We start from the raw sequence: 24,715 nt of genomic DNA, 5'->3' as shown, positions 1-24,715 counted from the left end.
AGGTAGAAGACATTACTGAAGATGTCTTGGACAGTGCAAGAAAAGACAGGGAGGGCAGTCAGCATACAGGTACAAGCTCCTTTCAGCAGGAGCAAACTTTACAGCTCGGTTTGGAGGTGTCCTCTTCTTCCCAACAAAGCAAGAAGCCCAAGAGCACCAAGGCTTCTTTCAAACAAATAAAAGCTCAGAATGAGCTGCTAAGGGCTGAGGTCTACAAGAAATTCATAGATGCAACACCAGCCCAGCAAGAAAGGCTAATGTTGGTATATGACATTCAGGAGGAAAAATTGCTCCTCAGCCACTTTAAGCCCAAAGGGCTGCAGCCGAAGACAGTTGCAGATTTTGTAAAGACAAGGGTGGAGGTCCTAGCCAGAGATATACATCCCATGGACCAGATTGAACTCCATAAGCAAGCTGGGGAGATGGTCTATGCAACCTTGGTGGAGAAGGCCACCATGGCACATGAGCTGAAAGAGTCCCTCAAAAACACCAATACCCAGTTGGACTTTGAGAGAATGTCCTCTCTGGCCAAAGACAATAGAATAAAGTCTCTGGAGGAGATCATCATTGATCTAGGACATGATCCTAGTGATCCAAAGGGTGTGAAGGCCCTTATGAAGAAGAAAGATGATGACCTCAATGCCTTGAAGAAAAGATTGAAGTTGCAGCCCACAGAGCACCGTCAAACAACAGAACTTCAAAAGCAAAAACAGGCTGAGGACCAACTGGACCTCCTAATGCAGCAAGACCAGAGGATCAGGGAATTGGAGAGAGAGCTGGAAGGAGCATTACAAGAGAAACAGGCAGAATCCACTTCCCAAGCTCCTCCAACTACTTCAACAATAGCAGCAGCTCCAGATGCCAGCCCAAGTGTAGAGGAATTGACCAAGGCCGTCAAAGCAATGGAGCTCCAGGCAGATGAAATAAAGAAGGCCAAGGAGAAGTTGGCAGAACTGGATGCCAAGTATGACAAGTCCAAAGTGACTGTAGCAGAATAGGGCAGAGAAATAAAGGCCCAAAAAGAAAAGATAAAGGCCTTAGAGAAAGAGCTGAATCTGGAGACTGCTATGGCCGACATAAAGAGAATCCTATGGGCCAAAATTGGCCAATCCATCAAACAGCAATGGAGGTCAATAAAAATAATGCATGAGCAGATGGATTTAATGGGTCAAGATCAAGCAGAAATTCAGAAGGCCAAGACAGTGCTAGGGAACAGAGCAGAGCAGGGAAACAGAATGATAGACTTCCTGAACAGGCAAGAAAGGGAGGAATTGGCAGCTATAGGCATTCCCAACAGAACAGAGGCTGTCCTCTCTGCCAAGAAGGTACTAACTCTCAGGAACTATATACAAACAGTGGAGAGGAAGTACTATGAGATGCAAGCAGATGTGGAGGAATACAAAGTTAAAATGGGAGTGCTGCAAGCAAAAGGCCTGCCCAGCTTACTAAGTGGTGCAGGAAAATTGATCTCTCCAGATCAAATGGCCAACAGAATGGCAACCATTATTGAAAATCAGATTATTGCATCTGGCAGTTCATCCGAATAGGCAGGGCCTCCCACAGGGCAGAGCTTATATGACAAACTTGAAGGCCTGTTCTTCATTGAGAATGAAGTGAATCACCTGTTTGAAACCCCTCCCAATCTTTATAGACATACAGAGGCCGAGGAAACATTGATAAAAATGCGCAGACATCAAATGCCTAAGGAGGATTGGTGGCAATTTATGCTTCAGATTTTGCCACGGTAGCTTCAGTCATTTGGCCACTGCCAGCTCCAGGTCACTACAAGACAAATAACATGACAAATGTCAGCAGTTAAAGCAGCCAAAAAGTGACTCATCACATAGACAATGACAGCTATCCAAGTTTCAGACAACACATCTCCATCCGACTCTAACAGCCATAAAGTCCAAATATCTTCTAACTATTTTGACAGCTGAGGCATTAAGGAATTACTGCAGCATTCACTCCTTCAGCTACTGCATTCCAGAGATTAGAATATCATAAATGAGATATTAACTCACTCGCTGATATTTTTGATGTAAATTTTGTATATATACTCCCCTGAGTAACTCATAAGGGGTTGGTAATTTTCTCTATGAGACAAATGTATTGTACACTTTCAGAATTATCTAATACAAAGGGCTGGAAGAGCTCAGTGATTTCCTGAAATATTTGACGTCTGGATGATGCTCCATGTGCTGATGCAGAATTCCTGTGCTGTCTGATGAAATAACAAGTTTTCTCCAAACTCTGTTCTTGTTTTACTTATGTTTGTCAAAATCATACTCATCTTATACTAAGCTAGCAGTAAAAGGAAAGAATAGTGCAAGACTTGTTTCGCTACACCTTGTACTCAATTTTTACTACTGTAAATGTTTGTCTTCAGGATTACTATGCACATGAATTCTTAATTGCTCATGTCTATATTGATTCTATAAGTATGAATACTACCTAGAAATTCTTAATTGCTTCTAGGACAATATTCCCCTTGTGTTTCTTCAGCAGTTCACTGCAAGATTCTTCATTGCCTTGCATTAACTGGATACCCTCCACTTAATCACTATTATAAACGTTGTTCTCAGACACTAATCTGGCTCTGCAGCATCACTACAGCAAATCACTCAGCACCCCAAAAATAACTAAAGGACCACTGACTCCATAGCCCAATGGAGTAGAACACTTTGGAGAATGCATAAGCACCTTGACTGAAATTATCATCCAACCAAAACCTTAAACAAACCTGAACTTATAGCTAGCCTAAAATCAGTACAAAACAGAGATAAATATTAAAGAGAGAGCCCTCTCTGATCATAGTTTGGCTAGAAGCTGTAATCCAAATATTGGTTAGTGGTTACCCCGACCGTATTCCCTTAGAGTCAAAGGGAACAACCTGGGTGTTAACATAAACCACATGCCTTCAATGCATCAATCGAAGGTTGATGATTAATCGCGGCGAGGTCCACATCCTTGTGCTCCCATTCCCGCCAGTCTAGCATGGTGTATACCCTACATTCAATAAAAAGGTAGATTAGAATATTTTAAATCAAAGTTTTTGGGCGGAATTTGAAAAATTTAAGTTTGAAAACCTATGTTGCGGGGACCGCACCCTCTATGTTAGAGACAATGCGTATGTCCGTACTCTGGCTATACAATAGGTGCGGGCCCTTGACTTTTTTCTGCATGTAGAAAAGTCGAGGTCCGCAGGTTTCGCATGCTGCGCTTGCGGACCCCCGCGTGCGGTCTTTTAACCTAAATATTTCCTAAAAATCAAAATAAAACCCTAAAAACAAACTTCAAATGGATGAAATGCAAGAGTAAGATGAAGTGGATTACCTGGAGGTGATAGTGTTTGATTCCGACGGACGGATTTTCCGCAATCTTCACGGGAAGTTTCTTACCAAAAGCTCTCTTTTCTCACTCTGAAGTCAAACGTAAAAATGAATTTAGAAAAGCCCTTTTTATAAGCTTTTTTGAATGAATGAATTTTTAATTTGTTTATTTTTCACTTAAAGAGGTAAATTTTGAAGCATTTTTATTTATTTTAAACAGGTATGAGTAATGTTTGAGTTTTTGTGCAGGATAACAGATTTTTTAGGCAAAGTTGATCATTTTCGACAAAAAACATTAGAGTCACCTTTAAGCTCTTTTCTGACTCCTAAAATATGAAAAGTTTGCCGAGTTTTTATTTTTAAGCTCGTTAAAACGGAATTAAAAAGATGCTCCACTTACAACTCTTTTCTGACCGTAAAAACATGAAAAGATTGTCGGATTTTTGTTGTTTCAAATTCGATATTGGTTATAAAACGATGTGTCATTGATCGCTTTTTTACTTTTTTGGATCAGAGACACTAATTATGAAAAGAACTCCTTGATCGTAATGGTCAAGCAGTTCTCTCAAGCATTATTTTATATTTTCGGACTTGGGAGACACAAATTTACGAAAAAGGACAACCATGGAGTTTTCTTAAGTTTTTTCAGACTCCCTAAAATTGAAAAACACTGAGTTTCTCCTATACTGGACTCGTTAAAACTTAACAGTAAAGGACTTGTTCAATTACAAATAGGAACGGACCACTCCTTCTTAGGGTTCGAATTCAAACTAAGTTGGTCTCATCCGAAGGATAAGCGTATAATCAAGCAAAAGTTATCCTCCTCAAGCTTGTCAAAAATAAAGAGGTACTTGCCAGAAATGGTGGGGGAAAAGAGAGAAAAATGAACCTGTTTGTTATACTTTGTGTCTCAGAAAAACATTTAACCACTCTTGAACATGACACTTTTTGTTTACTTGGGTTGGGAAATCCTTTACCTAACAGTTAATCAAACCATATTGAAAGTCCTCAGCCGATTTCTGGGTATTAGCTTTGGGTCAATTTTCACCAAACCATCTGTAGTGTCGTTATGTGTTCAAGAGGTCAGTGCAAATAAACCATTCATCTGTAAAATATCTGTCATCCATCTTGACCATCCCTGAGTCAGTCCTTGCAACTATATTTCTTCAAACTTGATCTATGATTTTGTGTTGTGGGCTTGCCTTTGACGGATCACTTTCTATCGACTTCAGCTCATTATCTATAAAGATGATCTAGAAACCGTCAGTACCTTGGGATCTGCATGCCTTAATGGCAGGTTTCTCGCCTTCGACAACAGGTTGATTCATTGACCTTCGATCAAAGGATTCCATGACATGTTCGACATCAACACATTTATTCACATTTCATGGATTGTACTGAGTACTTTGAGAGCCATTGACATTAATGGTGGTTTCTCTCACACTTGTTAATAGTTTACATCATTGATTGGTAATCAAGTGGTTTCTGCCATGTTCGACTTCAACACATTCATTCACATGGATATAATTGTACTATTTCGGGAAGTAGAAATCAAGACCCTGGATCTAGTTTCCACCATCCAGGCTGCGAGGAATTTTGTATTCATTATACAGTGGACTATTCATAAACAGATGGCTGCGTCCATACTGTGTCTACATGAGTCTATACTTGTGATGTATTGCAAGATCATTCCTATATCAGAGCAGTTTAGTTAGTTTTCTAGTCAGTTTTGATCTGAGTATGGGAATGCCTACCTCAGCGATGATATGATCTCATATATATTTTTTGTATTGAATGTTTTTACAGGATCCAACCAAGCTCTCCACAAGATGATCCTCGAAATGATAAATTACTTCACTCTTCTTAGATGATAAATGAAATCCCCATCTACTACAGACTTTGCACTTTAGGGGGCAATCTGTTAAACAAAATATTGTCACTATGACTTTCTGCAGTCAGTGTGAGTCTATCACCACTCATACTGTCCTCCTTTGCAAGTCTCAAACCTTAGCTCTTCATGTCAAGCTTTAAAAATGAGAGAAAGTCTTTGAAAATCTATAAACCTCTGGTTCCGCACTTTCTCTTACCATTACCTGCGGTCCCGCGCCCCTTGGTCATGTTACTTGCGGACCTGCCCGCTCTGTCTCTAAAGGAGTGGGTGCGGACCCCTGTGAAAGTCAAAAAGGCACAAGTTTATTCTTAAAAACTCACTTTGGGTTAATTCTAGACGTTTCTAGAAGGAATCTTGACGTGGTTGGTTCGCTCCTAGGTGGTTCATGCATCCCATAACTAAAGGAGCTAACCCCTTGATGAGAGGAGCTTATCTCTTTGAAGGAGGGCTCTATCCCTTTGAAGGTGGACCTAGTAACTTCCCCCCTCTGCACTATAAATTGAGGCATTGGGCTGGTTGCTAGGGAGGTTGAAAGCTGAACATTTTTTAGGGTAAATGCTGTTGGAATTAAGACTTCCTAGTTAAGCTTGAGAGGAGAGATTACATACCTTTTGGCTTCTTTGGGAAGAGAGTGAAACTTGTCAAAGTAGAGGAGATTCTTGATGGACCCTGGGAGGAGCTTGTACAGCATCAAGGCACCAAGGTTGTAAAGTTCTTCTTTGACTAAAGTTAATACAATCAGATTCATTTTTCTCAATAAATTGTCTTCTATGGTTTATTTCATGAATTCCTTGATCATCATGATAAATATGGATTATTATATTGGCTTTTCAGGTGTTATTTGATATGTGTTCCTGTTTGTGTTCGCAGATTCTTTACAAAGGAGCTCATTTGGATCAAAGGAGCGTGGCTTCTACAAACTAGCACTGGACCCGAGGTAGGCCTAAAACACCTAGTAACCTTTATTTATAAATCACATATTTAGAGAAAGATAGAATTTGTTTGGTTTGCTTGTCGCTAGATATCATTAGATACTAGGGAGATCGGTCTTGTCTGCAAGAATGATTCATCCGCTCGACAAGAATTTACACACAATCACTCAACACTCTTGCAAGAAGATAAATAAGCTTTAAATAAGCTAATGTCCTAAAATAAGTTTGTTATGGATCACTTATTTCATTTACAAGTGTCCATTTACATTTAATGCTCTCATAACAACACTCCTAACTATTTTCCTAAATTAGTTCCTAAGAAATGACACCTTTCTAGATGTCATATCTTTTACAACAATTAGCTATTCTAAAATGTCTCCAATATCTAATTAAATATTCTAGATAAAATTTGACTATTAGATTCTAAATAATTAAACTATGTATTTTTTGATCATCTAACATTCCCAACTTTAATCTAAAGGTACATCACAACAAATACCAAGTTCATCCCTAAACTTAGTAAATTTGATCCTGCCAAGTGGTTTTGTGAAAATATCTGAGATCTGATCTTCTAAAGGACAATATATTGGTTTGATGACGTCCTTTGCAATGAGTGTCCTGATGTAATGATACTTTGTGTCCACATGCTTTATTTTGAAATGTAAAATTGGATATTTGGCAAGCTTTATGGATGACTCATTGTTGATGAATAAAGATGTGGCTTCTTCTTGAGGAATGCCTAAATCCTGCAAAACTCTGCGCAACCAAACAATTTCACATGTTGCTTCCCATGCTGATATATATTCTTCTTCTGCCGAAGAAGTGGCCATTGTAGCTTGCTTCTTGCAACTCCAAGCAACTGCAGCTAACCTTGTGTTCATCAAATAACCTAATGTTAATTCTGGATCATCAATACTTACAGCAAAATCTGCATCTGAATATCCACCAAGTACAAAGTTCTTAGTCTTTTTGTAAAATAGGACAAAATATTTCGGCCCTTGGATATATCTAAGGACCCTTTTTGTTGCATTCTAGTGGTTATCCCTTGGTTCATGCATAAAGTGAAATAGAATACTAACTACATAAGATAAGTCTCAACGAGTGGTTTTTAGATAGATCAAGTTTCCAATCAATTGTCTATAAGTAGTATTGTTCACAAATTCGCCCCCTTCAAATTTTGAAAGTTTTAAGTTTTTCTCCATTGGGGTGAGAACGAGCTTGCAATATTTCATTCCAAATCTTTGAAGAAGTTCAAATGCATACTTACTTTGAAAAATGAAAATATGGTTTGGATGTTGGAATAATTCAACTGCAAGATAGTAGTGAAGTAATCCCAAATAATTCATCTTAAAACCAACCTGCAACTCCTTCTTTACTTGCAAAATATGATCATTATTTTTCCTAGTAATGATCAAGTCATCCACATACATAACTAGAATCACAATATTTTTACCCTATTGATGTACATATAAAGTATCATCAGATTCACCTCGTGGAGCTTGTTTCAATCCATATAAAGTCTTGATTAATTTGCATACTTTGTGTTCCTTCCCTTCAATCTCAAAACATGGAGGTTGTGACATATATACTTCTTCCTACAAGTCTCCATTTAGGAAGGAACTTTTAAAATCCATTTGATTAACTTTCCATCCTTTTTGAGTTGCTAATGCAAGTGTTAATCTAATGGTGTTCCATTTTGTTGTAGATGCAAATGTTTCCTCATAGTCGATTCCTTCTCGTTGTGCAAAACCCTTAGCAACAATCCTTTCTTTGTACTTGTCAATGTCTCCATATGGATTATACTTAATTCTGTAAACCCATTTGCATTTGATGGGTTTCACACTTTTATGACAATCAACAAGTGTCCAAGTGTTGTTTTCCATCACTGCCTTGTATTCTTCAACCATTTCCCTTTTCCATTCTATATGTTTTATTGCCTCTTTGTATGTGGAGGGCTCAGTAAAATCATTTGTTATTAAGGAAAATTTTCCTTCATTTCTTTGTGAACTCCATGTTCCTATTTTGTTTTGTTAATCTGTCCTAACATCCTTTAAAATTTGAATGATCCATTTAGGCAGTTGATGTTCACTTATTTGTGGATCTGAATAATCACCATCATTATAATTTAGATTGATATAAACAGATTTTCTTCAATCATCTAAAGATTCAGGGGGTGGAGAGTCACTTTCAGATGAGCTACCATTAGGATATTTAGATGAACTTCTAGAAGATCTAGATGGTCTAGATGAACTAGATGAGCTGGATGAGCCATTTTGTAATGAAGGTAATTCAATTTCACACCAATGTTGTGTACTTGGTTGATTTTGAGTTTTTATTTTATTTTTATCTCCCTTAGTTTCCAATTTTTGTAGAAGACTTTATGTCTCTATGGCATTCTTTCTTTTCATTTTCATCAAATATAACATCCTTGCGGAAAATAGACTTTCTATTGGATAGAAGATGATACCCCTTATTTTCATCAGAATACCCAATCAATGTACACTTCAAACTTCGTGAATCAAGCTTAGTTCATTTTTCGTTTGGAACTAAGGCATAACACATTGAATAAAAAACTCTAAGATGTTTGACTCAAGGTTTGAAACCAAACCATGATTCATATGGTGTAATTCTATCCAAATAAGCAGTAGGAGACCTATTCCTTCAGTAGATTGTTGTATGTATTTCTTTAGCCCAATATAAAGGACTTAAATTTTTGAAAGTTAGCATGGATCTTTCCATCCCTAACAAGGTGTGATTCATTCTCTCTACTACTCCATCTTGCTATAAAGTGTAGACATTTTTATGTTGTATTTTGATACCATTGTCCCTGCAATAAGTTTGGAATTCATTGGAAGTGAATTCCCCTCCATTATTTGTCCTCACAGTCCAATTTTCTCCTTAACTTCATTCTCAATAAGTTGGGGGAAGGTCTTAAACTTTTCGAATGTTTCTGACTTTTGTTTCAAAAAATAAACCCAAGACATTCTACTAAAATCATCAATGAAGAGTAAAAGGTATCTACAACCTCCTAGAGAAGTTTGTAGAGGTCCACAAATGTCACTGTGAACCAACTGCAAATGCCTATTTGCATGCCATGAAATTGTTAGAAAAGTCGCTCGAATTTGTTTAATGTAAATGAAAGCTTCACATTTTTCATTTTCTTTCTTCAAGTTTGGAAGTCCTTTAACCATTCCCTATTTTTGAATTTGAGAGAGACTTTCAAAGTTTAAATGCCCATATCGAACATGCCACAAACTTATTGGTGAAATATTTGTACTTGTTGCTCCTACAAAATCAGCATTTCGTGGAATGAGTGTTCCTTTCATCCTAAGAAGTTTTCCATCTTCATATCCTATCATGACTATCTTCATATTCTATTTTATGGAGTTGATTTTTATAAGCCATCCTCCATAACAACTTGATGTCCTACTTGTCAAATCGTGACTAATGACAACAAATTCTTCTTGAAAGTTGGTACATACCAAAAATTTGAAATTAGATTTTATCCAATGCTAGGAAGAGAAACTTTTACTACACCTTTTCCACAAGGATTGTGTCTTGTATGATTGTTAAGAAAGATTGAATTGAGATGGAATCGCTGAAAAGTCCAAAATAAGTCACGTTGAAAAGTCATATGTTATGTTTCCCCTGTATCTAAAATCCAAGCATCTACATAATCACTTTTAATATATGTGGAGACCTGTAATGTTGTTGATTCTAAACCTTGAAGTGTAGTAAATACATATTCTGAACCATCATATTATTGATCATTAACAAACTGTGCCATGTGTTGTTGAAACTTTGGAATGTTTTCAATAGAATTTTGACAATATTCAACATAATGACCAACTCTGTTACATCTTCTACAAATAATTTGATTGAAATCTTTGCCTCTCCCTTGAATTTGTCCTCTACCTCTACATTTTCCTCTACTTTGATTTTTTCCTCTGCCTTGACTTAGTCCTCTTCCATGATTGTTGCCTCTACCTTGACTGTTTCCTCTGCCTTGACTTAGTCCTCTTCCATGATTGTTGCCTCTACCTTGACTGTTTCCTCTGCCTTGAATGTTGCCTCTGCCACAACTATTGCCTCTACTGAAGTTGTTTCCTTTTCCTTGACTTATACCATGACCTTGTCCTATATGTGCTCCTTCATTTTGATTGATGTGCCCTCTTCCTCTACCTCCAGAACTATCAGTTAAATATTTACTAGTGCTAGCTTCTGTAAATAAGACATCTTCCCCAATTTGTTACTTCTTTCCAAAACATTTATCACGTTGAGATAAAATTTCAATTAAATCATCAAATTTTAACTTCTCTAGCTTTCTAATTACTTGTAGATTTTCCAAGAAATGTGTATATGAATAAGGAAAACCAGCAATCAAAATAGTAGTCATGAAACTATCATCTAGTGCTTGAAATCTAGTGTTTACTAGTTCCTGCTTAATATTCTTAAGTCTGGAATGTATTCAAGTACATCTCCCCCTTCTATCAATTTGTGTTGGAGCAACTTTAATTGAAGATAAAATCGCTTATATTTAGTTTGTGTATCAAATAAATCTTTAAATTATCTCAAGGAAGACCATTCATCATAATCATTTTCAATGTGAACATACATTTCATCATTAACTGAAGATTTGATTAATGCTGATGCTTTGGCATTTTTGATTTCCCATTTAGCCAGTAAGGCTACATTATTAGGTTTATTTGGTTTAATATCGCCATCACATACATCTCACCAGAATTCATTGTAAATCAAAGTTCTTTCTATGTGCCTTTTCCATGTCTTGTAATTCTTTGAGCCTTTAAGTTTTTCAAATTCAGAAAATAAATTTACTAGCTTGGACATTGTAAAAGTAAATGTATGCACCGAGATGGATCATTCACCACAAAAATAATATGGAAAACACACCATACGCAGCACCACACACAAAAAATTATCTATCAGGGCGATGAGCTTTGCACTTGGCTCTAGTCAACTTCTCTAAAATTTTACAAGAAGCTTTAAAAATTTGACTTTACAATGCTTTCAATTTGACTTCTATCACTGTAGGCGCCCCCCCCCAAAGTAAAACATACTTTGAATTACAAATTATTTCCCTCAAATAAAATATTACCCCAAAATTTCAATTTACAGAGTTACACCTTATCACTCCAAAGTTACAAAACTCACACCTTATCACTCAAAATTAAAAAACTAAAAACTAAAAACACACCATTTTTCTCCATTAAAAAATTCTATGATTACAATGCATCCCTTTTTAATACAATTCGTGAAATTTTCAAATTACAAAAAAAAGGGTAATGCTAATTTTTCAAATCACTAAAATTTGTTGGAGAGAGCCATACATGTTAGATGTGGAGCATGATTATTTAGAGGACTTTGTTTCAGCTGGATGTATACCCTAGGAATTTTGTACACCCCTCCACGTGGGGGAGTGTGGGGGGGACTTATCCCCCCCGCAGGGGTTCGGGGGGGCCGATCCCCCCCGGCTGGGGGGTCCGCGGGCCAACGGTCCCTCGGCAAGGGTTTCGGGGGCAGCGCCCCCGAAGCTAAAAACAGATGTAAAATTGCCTTGTAAAAGTATAGTAATTTCTAGTCAATCTGGGCCGTTCATTAGGCAAATGATCTTATGGTAGAACTTATGTTTAGTTTAGGGTTTTTTGCCCTAGAAGGCAACCCCTCTCTTTGTATGAGGGCATTGTATTGAGGCTGTGTAATAGATGTGTATTATCTAAGCGAGAAACAGAGAGGTGAGACTGTGAGAGAAAACAGAGGATATTACAGTGGATCTGCTGTAGGTTGTGTCTCTTCATTTTGCTGGATAATAGAAAGGAAGGACTGGCTATTCGGGGTGGATGCAGCCCAAACTGGGTGAACCACGTATATCTATGTCTCTCTAGTTTTATGTGTTTTCTATGTTTATATTTATGCAATATTCTATGTGTTCCATTGTTCTGTAATATATAATTTTCTAACAATTGGTATCAGAGCTGAAGGTCTATTTGGATGACAAACTCATAGGAGAGAAGTGTTCTTGGTTCAAGTGGTAGCAATGGCGGAAGATGGTAAGTTTAGGGTCGAGAAATTTAACGGCCAAAACTTCTTGCCATGGAATATGCAGATGGAAGATTATCTGTATTAGAAAGATCTGTACCTACCATTGGGCGGAAAAACAAAGATGCCGACGAGTATGAGAGATGAAGAATGGAACCTTCTCGATAGAAAGGCACTCATAATAGTGCAGTTGTGCCTCGCAGCATCGGTCGTCTTGAACATTTCGAAGGAAACAACAACAGAGGGTTTGATTAAGGCGTTGGCAAAACTATATGAAAAACCCTCGGCCTCAAACAAGGTATTTCTTATGAAACGATTATTTAATATGAAGATGTCGAAAGGTGGATCTGTTGTAGACAATTTAAATGATTTTAATACTGTTACAAGTCAGTTAAGTTCTGTAGGGGTAAACTTTGATGATGAAGTTAGAGCTCTGTTATTCTTGTGCTCATTGCCAGAAAGTTGGAATGGTTTAGTAATGGTCATTAGTAACTCTGTTTCTAGATTTAGTACTTTAAAGTTTGATGATGTTTTCGGTGCTATCCTTAGCGAGGAAATGCGATGGAAAAGCTCCGGTGAGACATCGGGTAATGCTTTAAGTGCAGAGTCTAGGGGAAGAAAAATGGAAAGAGGAAAGAGCTCAGGATATCGCAGTAAATCAAGGAAAGGCAGATCCAAGTCCAGATTAGGGAAAGTGTGCTGGAAATGCGGAAAGAAAGGACACTTAAAGAAATACTGTAGATATCGGAAGGGAAAAGAAGGAGATGCAAAGCAAGAAAACAATCATGAAGCAAATGTGATAGGTGAGGTGTTACAAGATGCTTTGATTCTTTCTTTCGAAAATATTACTGATTCCTGGGTGGTAGATTCAGGGGCCTCATTCCATGCCACACCTGATAAGAAATATTTTCATGACTATGTTCAAGGAGATTGTGGACAAGTCCGTTTGGGTGATGATAAACCCTGTAAAATTGTTGGAATGGGTAAGGTTCTTGTAAAACAGCAGAATGGAAACCAATGGCCACTAAAGGAGGTAAGGCATGTTCCAGATTTGAATAAAAATATGATTTCAACAGGGCCGTTAGGCGGTGAACGTTGTGTGACAACTTTCACAAATAAAGCTTGGAAGGTCACCAGAGGAGCACCGGTAATAGCAAGAGGCGAAAAGGTTGGTACATTGTATTTATGCAATGGTATTTCTAACTCTGGTAATGCTTTAACTTCTAAAGGAGTAGATGCAGCATTATGGCATCATAGACTCGGACACATGAGTGAGAAGGGGATGAAGATTCTTCACTCAAAGAATTTGTTGCCAGGTTTGAAAAATGTTGATTTGGATTTCTGTGAGAATTGCATTTATGGAAAACAGAAGAGAGTAAGATTTCTTAGAGTTGGGAAAGAAAAGAAGAGTGAAAATTAGAGCTTGTGCATAGGGATGTATGGGGACCTCCTCAGGTATCATCTCTTGGTGGCTCTCGTTATTATGTTACTTTTATTGATGATGCAACTAGAAAAACTTGGATTTATTGTATTAAGAATAAATCTGATGTATTTGATACTTTTAAGAAATGGAAAGCTTTGGTTGATATTGGGACAGGAAAGAAATTGAAGTGTCTCAGATTAGAAAATGGAGGTGAATATTACAGCAAAGGGTTTGATAGGTACTGTTCAGAGCATGGAATTCATAGAGAGAATACAGTTCCAAGAACACCACAATAAAATGGCGTGTCAGAAAGGATGAACAGAACAATCATGGAGCGTGCAAGGTGAATGAGATTGCATGCAGGATTGCCTTTACAGTTTTGGGCAGATGCTGTAGATATTGTTGTTTATATAATAAATAGAGGGCCTTCAAGTTCCTTGGATGGTGGTGTTCCAGAGGAAGCATGGACAGATAAAAAGATAAACTACTCTTTTTTAAAGCCTTTTGGTTGTGAGGCCTTTGTCCATATTAATAAAGAAAATAGAACAAAGCTTGAGGCAAAATCAAAGAAATGTACCTTCATTGGATATGGTGTTAATGATTTTAGTTATCGCTTATATGATTATGAAAATTAAAAAATCATTTGGAGCAGAGATGTAATATTCAACGAAAAGGTCTTGTATAAGAATTAGTTGCAGGAAAAATAAAACAAGGAATACATAATTCTTGATGAGATCACAGAAAAAGTAAAGGCTCCTAAAAATAATAATAATCAACAACCACAACAACAACAACCACCACAATAGCAACAAGCACCCCAAACACCTCAAAGTGGTGTTAGAAGATCTACCAGGATAAGTATACCCCCTGAACGATACTCTCCTTCATTATATTATTTATTGTTGACTGATTCTGGTGAGCCCGAATGTTATGAAGAAGCAATGAACGTTGAAAGAAAGAAGAAGTGGGAGCTAGCCATGGAAGAAGAGATGGACTCCTTAATGCATAACAAGACTTGGGACTTAATCATGGTTCTTGCAGGTAAAACTACATTGCAAAATAAATGGGTTTACAGGCTGAAGGAAGAAGATGGAAGAAAACAAAGGTACAAACCTATACTTGTGGTGAAGGGGTTTGCACAGAAGAAAGGTATTGATTTTGATGAAATATTTTCTACTGTTGTTAAAATGACTTCAATCAGAACTATTTTAAGTCTAGTAGCAGTTGAAGATTTGCATATTGAGTAGTTAGATGTAAAGACAACTTTTCTCCATGGGGATTTGGAGGAAGAGATATATATGCAGCAGCCACAAGGATATGAGGTGAAAGGGAAGGAGAAACTAGTGTGCAGCTTGAAGAAGAGCTTGTATGGATTAAAACAGGCTCCAAGGCAGTGGTATCTAAAATTTGACAAGTTTATGTCTGAACAAGGTTATACTAGATGTCACTCTGATCATTGTGTTTATTTGAAAAAGCAAAATGATGGTAGCTATATTATATTGTTAATGTATGTAGATGACATGATTGTTGCAGGGTCTATCATGCAGGAAATAAATGTGCTCAAAAGAAAATTGGAAAATTCATTTGCAATGAAGGATTTGGGAGTTGCAAAACAAATCCTTGGTATGAGAATAACTAGAGAGAGGAAAAATTGCAAATTAACATTGTCTCAGAATGAGTACATACAAAAGGTGTTGAAAAGATTTAATATGCACAATGCAAAACCAGTTAGTACACCTTTTGCTAGCCATTTCAAACTTAGTAAGGAAATGTGCCCAAAGACCCAAGAACACATGGATTATATGTCTAAAGTTCCTTATGCATCAGCAGTTGGAAGCTTAATGTATGCAATGGTCTACACAAGGCCTGGTATTGTACATGCAGTGGGAGTTGTAAGCATGTACATGAACAATCCAGGAAAGGAACATTGGATGGCAGTGAAATGGATTCTCAGATATTTGGAATGTACCACAAATCAAGCATTATGCTTTGGTGGTTCAAACATTTCTCTACAGGGATATGTTGATGCAGATATGGCATGTGACAAATATAACAAGAGGAGCACTACATGATATGTATTTACTGTAGGTGGAACAACTGCCAGTTGGGTTTCAAAAATCCAAAGTGTTGTTGCACTTTCAACAACAAAAGTAGAGTATGTTGCTGCCAGAGAGGCTAGTAAAGAAATGATTTGGTTACAAAGGTTTATGGGTGAATTGGGTAAGAAGCATGATATGGGCATGTTATACAGTGATAGCCAAAGTGCCATTCATCTTGCAAAGAACTCAGCATTTCATTCCAGGACTAAACTCATACAGCTCAATTACCATTTCATATGATCAGTGTTGGAAGATGGAGAGTTGAAGTTGGAAAAGATACACACTAGCCAGAATCTTGCAGATATGCTAACAAAAACTGTAACAGGGAGAAATTGAGAATATGCTTAGTTTCAATTGGTCTTCAAGGATGACGATGAAGATGAGAAACAACCAGGTCTAAAGAGGAGTCATTGTCGACAAATAAAGCAGTGGTGGAGTTGCTACAATCATTCTCCAAGTGGGAGATTGTTGGGTGTGGAGCATGATTATTTAGAGGTCTTTGTTTCAACTGGATGTATACCCCAAGAATTTTGTACACCCCTCCACGCGGGAGGGTGCGGGGGGGACTTGTCCCCCCCACAGTGGTTCGAGGGGGCTGATCCTCCTCGGCTGGGGGGTCTGGGGACCAGCGGTCCCCCGGCGGGGGTTTAAGGGGCAGCGCCCTCGAAGCTAAAAATAGATGTAAAATTGCCTTGTAAAAGTATAGTAATTTCTAGTCAATCTTGGATGTTCATTAGGCAGATGATTTGACGGTCGAACTTATGTTTAGTTTAGGGTATTTTTGCCCTAGAAGGCAACCCCTCTCTTTGTATGATGGCATTGTATTGAGGCTGTGTAATACATGTGTATTCTCCGAGGAAGGAACAAAGAGGTGAGATTGTGAGAGAAAACATAAGATATTACAGAGGATCTGCTATAGGTTGTGTCTCTTCATTTTGCTAGATAATAGAAAGGAAGGACTAGCTGTTCGGGGTGGATGTAGCCCAAACTAGGTGAACCACGTATATCTGTGTCTCTCTGGTTTTATGCGTTTTCTATGTTTATATTTATGTAATATTCTATGTGTTCCATTGCTCTGTAATATATAATTTTCTAACAACTGGTATCTGAGCTGAAAGTCTATTTGGCTGACAAACTCGCAGAAGAGAAGGGTTCCTGGTTCGAGTGGGAGAAATGGCGGAAGATGGTAAGTTTAGGGTCAAGAAATATAATGGATAAACTTCTCACTGTGGAAGATGCAGATGGAAGATTATCTGTATCAGAAAGATCAATGCCTACCATTGGGCGGAAAAGCAAAGATTCCAACGGGTATGATCGATGAAGAATGGAACCTCCTCGATAGAAAGGCACTCAGAACAGTGTGGTTGTGCCTCGCAGCGTCAGTCGCCTTCAACATTTCGAAGGAAACAATGATAGAGGGTTTGATTAAGGCGTTGGCGAAACTATATGAAAAACCCTCGGCCTCACACAAGGTATTTCTTATGAAACGGTTATTTAATATGAAGATGTCGGAAGGTGGATCTGTTGTAGACCATTTAAATGATTTTAATACTATTACAAGTCAGTTAGGTTCTATAGGGGTAAACTTTGATGATGAAGTTAGAGCTCTGTTATTCTTGTGCTCATTGCTAGAAAGTTGGAATGGTTTAGTAATGGCCATTAGTAACTCTATTTTTGGATCTAGTACTTTAAATTTTGATGATGTTGTCGGTGCTATCCTTAGCAAGGAAATGCGACAGAAAAGCTCCGGTGAGACATCGGGTAATGCTTTAAGTGCAGAGTCTAGGGGAAGAAAAATGGAAAGAGGAAATAGCTCAGGATATAGTAGTAACTCAAGGAAAGGTAGATCCAAGTCTAGATCGGGGATAGTGTGCTGGAAATGCAGAAAGAAAGGACACCTAAAGAAAAATTGTAGATCTCAGAAGGGAAAAGAAGGAGATGCACAAAAAGAAAAATATCATGAAGCAAATGTTACAGGTGAGGTGTTACAAGATGCTTTGATTCTTTCTTTTGAAAATATTACTAATTCCTGGGTGGTAGATTCAAGGGCCTCATTCCATGCCACACTTGAGAAGAAATATTTTCATGACTATGTTCAAGGAGATTTTGGACAAGTCTGTTTGGGTGATGATAAACCCTAGAAAATTGTTGGAATGGGTAAGGTTCTTGTAAAACAATAGAATGGAAACCAATGGCTACTAAAGTAGGTAAGGCATGTTCCAGATCTGAAGAAAAATCGGATTTCACCAGGGCAGTTAGGCAGTGAAGGCTGTGTGACAACTTTCACAGATAAAGTTTGGACGGTCACCAAAGGAGCCCTGGTAATAGAAAAAGGTTAAAATGTTGGTACATTGTATTTATGCAATGGTATTTCTAACTCTGTTAATGATTTAACTTCTAAAGGAGTAGATGCAGCATTATGGCATCATAGACTCAGACGCATGAGTGAGAAGGGGATGAAGATTCTTCACTCAAGGAATTTGTTTACGGGTTTGAAGAATGTTGATTTGGACTTCTGTGAGAATTGCATTTATGGAAAATAGAAGAGAGTAAGATTTCTTAGAGTTGGGAAAGAAAAGAAGAGCGAAAAATTAGAGCTTGTGCATAGGGATGTATGGGGACCTTCTCAGTTATCATCTCTCGGTGGCTCTCATTATTATGTTACTTTTATTGATGATGCAACTAGAAAAACTTGGATTTATTGTATTAAGAATAAATATGATGTATTTTATACTTTCAAGAAATGGAAAGCTTTGGTTGAGATTGAGACAAGAAAGAAATTGAAATGTCTCAGATCAGACAATGGAGGTGAATATTACAGCAAAGAGTTTGATAGGTACTCTTCAGAGCATGGAATTCATAGAGAGAAGACAGTTCCAAGAACACCACAAGAAATGGTGTGTCAGAAAGGATGAATAGAACAATCATGGAGCGTGCAAGGTGCATGAAATTGCATGCAGGATTTCCTTTACAGTTTTGGGCAGATGTTGTAGATACTGTTGTTTATTTGATAAATAGAAGGCCTTCAAGTTCCTTGGATGGTGGTGTTCTAGAGGAAGCATGGACAATTAAAAAGGTAAACTACTCTTTTTTAAAGCCTTTTGGTTGTGAGGCATTTGTCCATATTAATAAAGAAAATATAACAAAGCTTGTGGCAAAATCAAAGAAATGTACCTTTATTGGATATGGTGTTAATGATTTCGGTTATTGCTTATATGTTTATGAAAATCACAAAATCATTAGGAGTACAGACGTAATATTCAATGAAAAGGTCTTGTATAAGAATCAGTTGCAGGAAAAGAAACAAGAAAAAGAAAACAAAGAATACATAGTTCTTGATGAGATCACTGAAAAAGTAAAGGTGCCTGAAAATAATAATAATCAACAACCACAACAACAGCAACTATCACAACAGCAACAGGCACCCCAAAAACCTGAAAGTGGTGTTATAAGATCTACCAGGATAAGTATACCCCCTGAACGATACTCTCCTTCATTATATTATTTATTGTTGACTGATTCTGGTGAACCCAAATGTTATGAAGAAGCAATGTAGCTTGAAAGCAGGAAGAAGTGGGAGCTAGCCATGGAAGAAGAGATGGACTCCTTAATGCATAACCAGACTTGGGACTTAGTCAGGTTTCCTACAGGTAAAACAACATTGCAGAATAAATGGGTTAACAGGTTGAAGGAAGAAGATGGAGGAAAACAACGGTACAAAGCTAGACTTGTGGTGAAGGGGTTTGCATAGAAGAAAGGTATTGATTTTGATGAAATATTTTCTCCTATTGTTAAAATGACTTCAATCAGAACTATTTTAAGTCTAGTAGCAGTTGAAGATTTGCATCTTGAGCAGTTAGATGTAAAGACAACCTTTCTTCATGGGGATTTGGAGAAAGAGATATACATGCAGCAACCACAAGGATATGCGGTGAAAGGGGAGGAGAAACTAGTGTGCAGCTTGAAGAAGAGCTTGTATGGCTTAAAACAAGCTCCAAGGCAGTGATATCTAAAATTTGACAAGTTTATGTCTGAACAAGGTTATACTAGATGTCACTCTTATCATTGTGTTTATCTGAAAAAGCAAAATGATGGTAGCTATATTATATTGTTATTGTATGTAGATGACATTCTTGTTGCAGGGTCTAACATGCAGCAAATAAATGTGCTCAAAAAAAAATTGGCAAATTCATTTGCAATGAAGGATTTGGGAGCTGCAAAACAAATCCTTGGTATGAGAATAACTAGAGAGAGGAAAAATCGCAAATTAACATTGTCTCAGAATGAGTATATACAAAAGGTGTTGAAAAGATTTAATATGCACAATGCAAAACTAGTTAGTACACGTTTTGCTAGCCATTTCAAACTTAGTAAGGAAACGTGCCCAAAGACCTAAGAAGACATGGATTATATGTCTAAAGTTCCATACGCATCAGCAGTTGGAAGCTTAATGTATGCAATGGTCTGCACAAGGCCTGATATTGCACATGCAGTGGGAGTTGTAAGTAGGTAGATGAACAATCCAGGAAAGGAACATTGGATGGCAATGAAATGGATTCTCAGATATTTGAAATGTACCACAAATCAAGCATTATGCTTTGGTGGTTCAAACATTTCTCTACAGGGATATGTTGATGCAGATATAAGAGGTGATAGAGTTAACAGGAGGAGCACTATAGGATATATATTTACTGTAGGTTGAACAACTATCAGTTGGGTTTCAAAAATCCAAAGTGTTGTTGCACTTTCAACAATAGAAGCAGAGTATGTTGCTGCTACAGAGGCTAGTAAAGAAATGATTTGGTTACAAAGGTTTATGGGTGAATTGGGAAAGAAGCATGATATGGGCACGTTATACAGTGATAGCCAAAGTGCCATTCATCTTGTAAAGAACTCATCATTTCATTCCAGGACCAAACACATACAACTCAAGTACCATTTCATACGATCAGTGTTGGAAGATGGAGAGTTGAAGCTGGAAAAGATACACATTAGCCAAAATCTTGCAGATATGCTAACAAAAGTTGTAACCAGGGAGAAACTGAGAATATGTTAAGTTTCAATTGGTCTTCAAGGATGACGATGAAGATGAGAAATAGCCAGGTCCAAAGAGGAGTCATTGTCCAACAAATGAAGCAGTGGTGGAGTTGCTACAATCATTCTCCAAGTGGAAGATTGTTGGGTGTGGAGCATGATTATTTAGAGGTCTTTGTTTTAGCCGAATGTATATCCCAGGAAATTTGTACACCCCTCCACACGGAGGGTGCGGTGGGGACTTGTCCCCCTTGCAGGGGTTCGCGGGGGTCGATCCCCCCCAACTAGGGGGCTCCGGGGGCTAGCGGTCCCCCAGCAGGGGTTTCGGGGGCAGCGCCCCCGAAGCTAAAAACATATGTAAAATTTCCTTGTAAATGTATAGTTTTTAGTCAATCTGGGTTGTTCATTAGGCGGATGATCTGACGGTAGAACTTATGTTTATTTTAGGGTTTTTTGCCCTAGAAGGCAACCCCTCTCTTTGTATGAGGGCATTGTATTGAGGCTGTGTAATAGATGTGTATTCTTCGAGTGGGAAACAGAGAGGTGAGACTATGAGAGAAAACAGAGCATATTACAACGGATCTACTGTAGGTTGTGTCTCTCCATTTTGCTGGATAATATAAAGGAAGGACTGGCTGTTCGAGGTGGACGTAGCCCAAACTGGGTGAACCACATATATCTATGTCTCTATGGTTTTATGTGTTTTCTGTGTTTATATTTATGCAATATTCTATGTGTTCCATTGCTCTGCAACATATAATTTTCTAACAACTGGTATCATAGTCGAAGGTCTATTTGGCTGACAAACTCCCAGGAGAGAAGGGTTCCTAGTTCGAGTGGGTGTAATGGCAGAAGATGGTAAGTTTAGGGTTGAGAAATTTAACGGCCAAATCTTTTTGCTGTGGAAGATGCAGATGGAAGATTATCTGTATCAGAAAGATCTGTACCTACCATTGGGCAGAAAAACAAAGATGCCGATGGGTATGACAGATGAAGAATGGAACCTTCTCGATAGAAAGGCACTCGGAACAGTGCGGTTGTCCCTCACAGCGTCAGTCACCTTCAACATTTCGAAGGAAACAATGACAGAGGGTTTGATTAAGGCGTTGGCGAAACTATATGAAAAACCCTCGGCCTCAAACAAGGTATTTCTTATGAAAGAGTTATTTAATATGAAAATGTCAGAAGGTGGATCTGCTGCAGACCATTTAAATGATTTTAATACTGTTACAAGTTAGTTAAGTTCTGTAGGGGAAAACTTTGATGATGAAGTTAGAGCTCTGTTATTCTTGTGCTCATTGCTAGAAAGTTGGAATGGTTTAGTAATGGCCATTAGTAACTCTGTTTCTGGATCTAGTACTTTAAATTTTGATGATGTTGTCGATGCTATCCTTAGTGAGGAAATGCGACAGAAAAGCTCAGGTGAGACATCGGGTAATGCTTTAAGTGCAGAGTCCAGGGGAAGAAAAATGGAAAGAGGAAAGAGCTCAGGATATCGCAGTAAATCAAGGAAAGGCAGATCCAAGTCCAAATCGGGGGTAATGTGCTAGAAATTCGGAATGAAATGACACCTAAAGAAAGACTGTAGATCTCGGAAGGGAAAAGAAGGAGATGCAAAACAAGAAAACAATCATGAAGCAAATGTGACAGGTGAGGTGTTACAAGATGCTTTGATTCTTTCTTTAGAAAATATTACTGATTCTTGGGTGGTAGATTTAGGGCCCTCATTCCATGCCACACCTGATAAGAAATATTTTCATGACTATGTTCAAGGAGATTTTGGACAAGTCCATTTGGGTGATAATAAACCCTGTAAAATTGTTGGAATGGGTAAGGTTCTTGTAAAACAGCAGAATGGAAACCAATGGCTACTAAAGGAGGTAAGGCATGTTCTAGATCTGAAGAAAAATCTGATTTCAACGGGGCAGTTAGGCAGTGAAGGTTGTGTGACAACTTTCACATATAAAGCTTGGAAGGTCACCAAAGGAGCCCTAGTAATAGCAAAAAGCGAAAATGTTGGTACATTGTATTTATGCAATGGTATTTCTAACTATGTTAATGCTTTAACTTCTAAAGGAGCAGATGTAGCATTATGGCATCATAGACTCGGACACATGAGTGAGAAGGGGATGAAGATTCTTCACTCAAGGAATTTGTTACCGGGTTTGAAGAATGTTGATTTGGACTTCTGTGAGAATTGCATTTATGGAAAACAGAAGAGAGTAAGATTTCTTAGAGTTGGGAAAGAAAAGAAGAGCGAAAAATTAGAGCTTGTGCATAGAGATGTATGGGGACCTACTCAAGTATCATTTCTTGGTGGCTCTCATTATTATGTTACTTTTATTGATGATGCAACTAAAAAAACTTGGATTTATTGTATTAAGAATAAATCTGATGTATTTGATACTTTCAAGAAATGGAAAGCTTTGGTTGAGATTGAGACAGGAAAGAAATTGAAGTGTCTCAGATCATACAATGGAGGTGAATATTGCAGCAAAGAGTTTGATAGGTACTATTCAGAGCATGGAATTTACAGGGAGAAGATAGTTCCAAGAACACCACAAGAAAATGGTGTGTCAAAAAGGATGAACAGAACAATCGTGGAGTGTGAAAGGTGCATGAGATTGCATGCAGGATTGCCTTTATAGTTTTGGGCAGATGCTGTAGATATTGCTATTTATCTAATAAATAGAGGGCCATCAAGTTCATTGGATGGTGGTGTTCCAGAGGAAGCATGGTTTAAAGCCTTTGGTCGGTAGGCCTTTGTCCATATTAATAAAGAAAATAGAACAAATCTTGAGGCAAAATTAAATAAATGTACCTTTACTGGACATGGTGTTAATGATTTTGGTTATCGGTTATATGATTATGAAAATCACAAAATCATTAGGAGCAGAGATGTAATATTTAATGAAAAGGTCTTGTGTAAGAATCAGTTGCAGGAAAAGAAATAGGAAAAAGAAAACAAAGAATACATAGTTCTTGATGAGACCACTGAAAAAGTAAAGGTGCCTGAAAATAATAACAATCAACAACCACAACAACAACAACCACCACAACAGCAATAGGCACCTCAAACACCTGAAAGTGGTGTTAGAAGATCTACCAGGATAAGTATACCCCCTGAACGATACTCTCCTTCATTATATTATTTATTGTTGACTGATTCTGGTGAACTCGAATGTTATGAAGAAGCAATGCAAGTTGAAAGCAGGAAGAAGTGGGAGCTAGCCATGGAAGAAGAGATGGACTCCTTAATGCATAACCAGACTTGGGACTTAGTCAGGTTTCCTGCAGGTAAAACTACATTGTAGAATAAATGGGTTTATAGGCTAAAGGAAGAAGATGGAGGAAAAAAAAGGTACAAAGCTAGACTTGTGCTGAAGGGGTTTGCATAGAAGAAAGGTATTTATTTTAATGAAATATTTTCTCCTGTTGTTAACATGACTTCAATCAAAACTATTTTAAGTCTAGTAGCAGTTGAAGATTTGCATCTTGAGAAGTTAGATGTAAAGACAACCTTTCTCTATGGGGATTTGGAGGAAGAGATATATATGCAGCAACCAAAAGGATATGAGGTGAAAGGGAAGGAGAAACTAGTGTGCAAGTTGAAGAAGAGCTTGTATGGCTTAAAACAGCCTCCAAGGCAGTGGTATCTAAAATTTGACAAGTTTATGTCTGAACAAGGTTCTACTAGATGTCACTTTGATCATTGTGTTTATTTGAAAAAGCAAAATGATGGCAGCTATATTATATTGTTATTGTATGTAGATGACATGCTTGTTGCAGGGTCTAACATGCAGCAAATAAATGTTCTCAAAAGAAAATTGGCAAATTCATTTGCAATGAAGGATTTGGGAGCTGCAAAACAAATCCTTGGTATGAGAATAACTAGAGAGAGGAAAAGTCGCAAATTAACATTGTCTCAGAATGAGTACATACAAAAG

The sequence above is a fragment of the Pinus tabuliformis genome, chromosome 6, assembly GCF_031772625.1.
Source record: "Pinus tabuliformis cultivar Carrire ecotype Pingquan chromosome 6, CPIR1, whole genome shotgun sequence".
Lineage (NCBI taxonomy): Eukaryota > Viridiplantae > Streptophyta > Pinopsida > Pinales > Pinaceae > Pinus > Pinus tabuliformis.
This window is presented reverse-complemented; position numbering follows the sequence as displayed.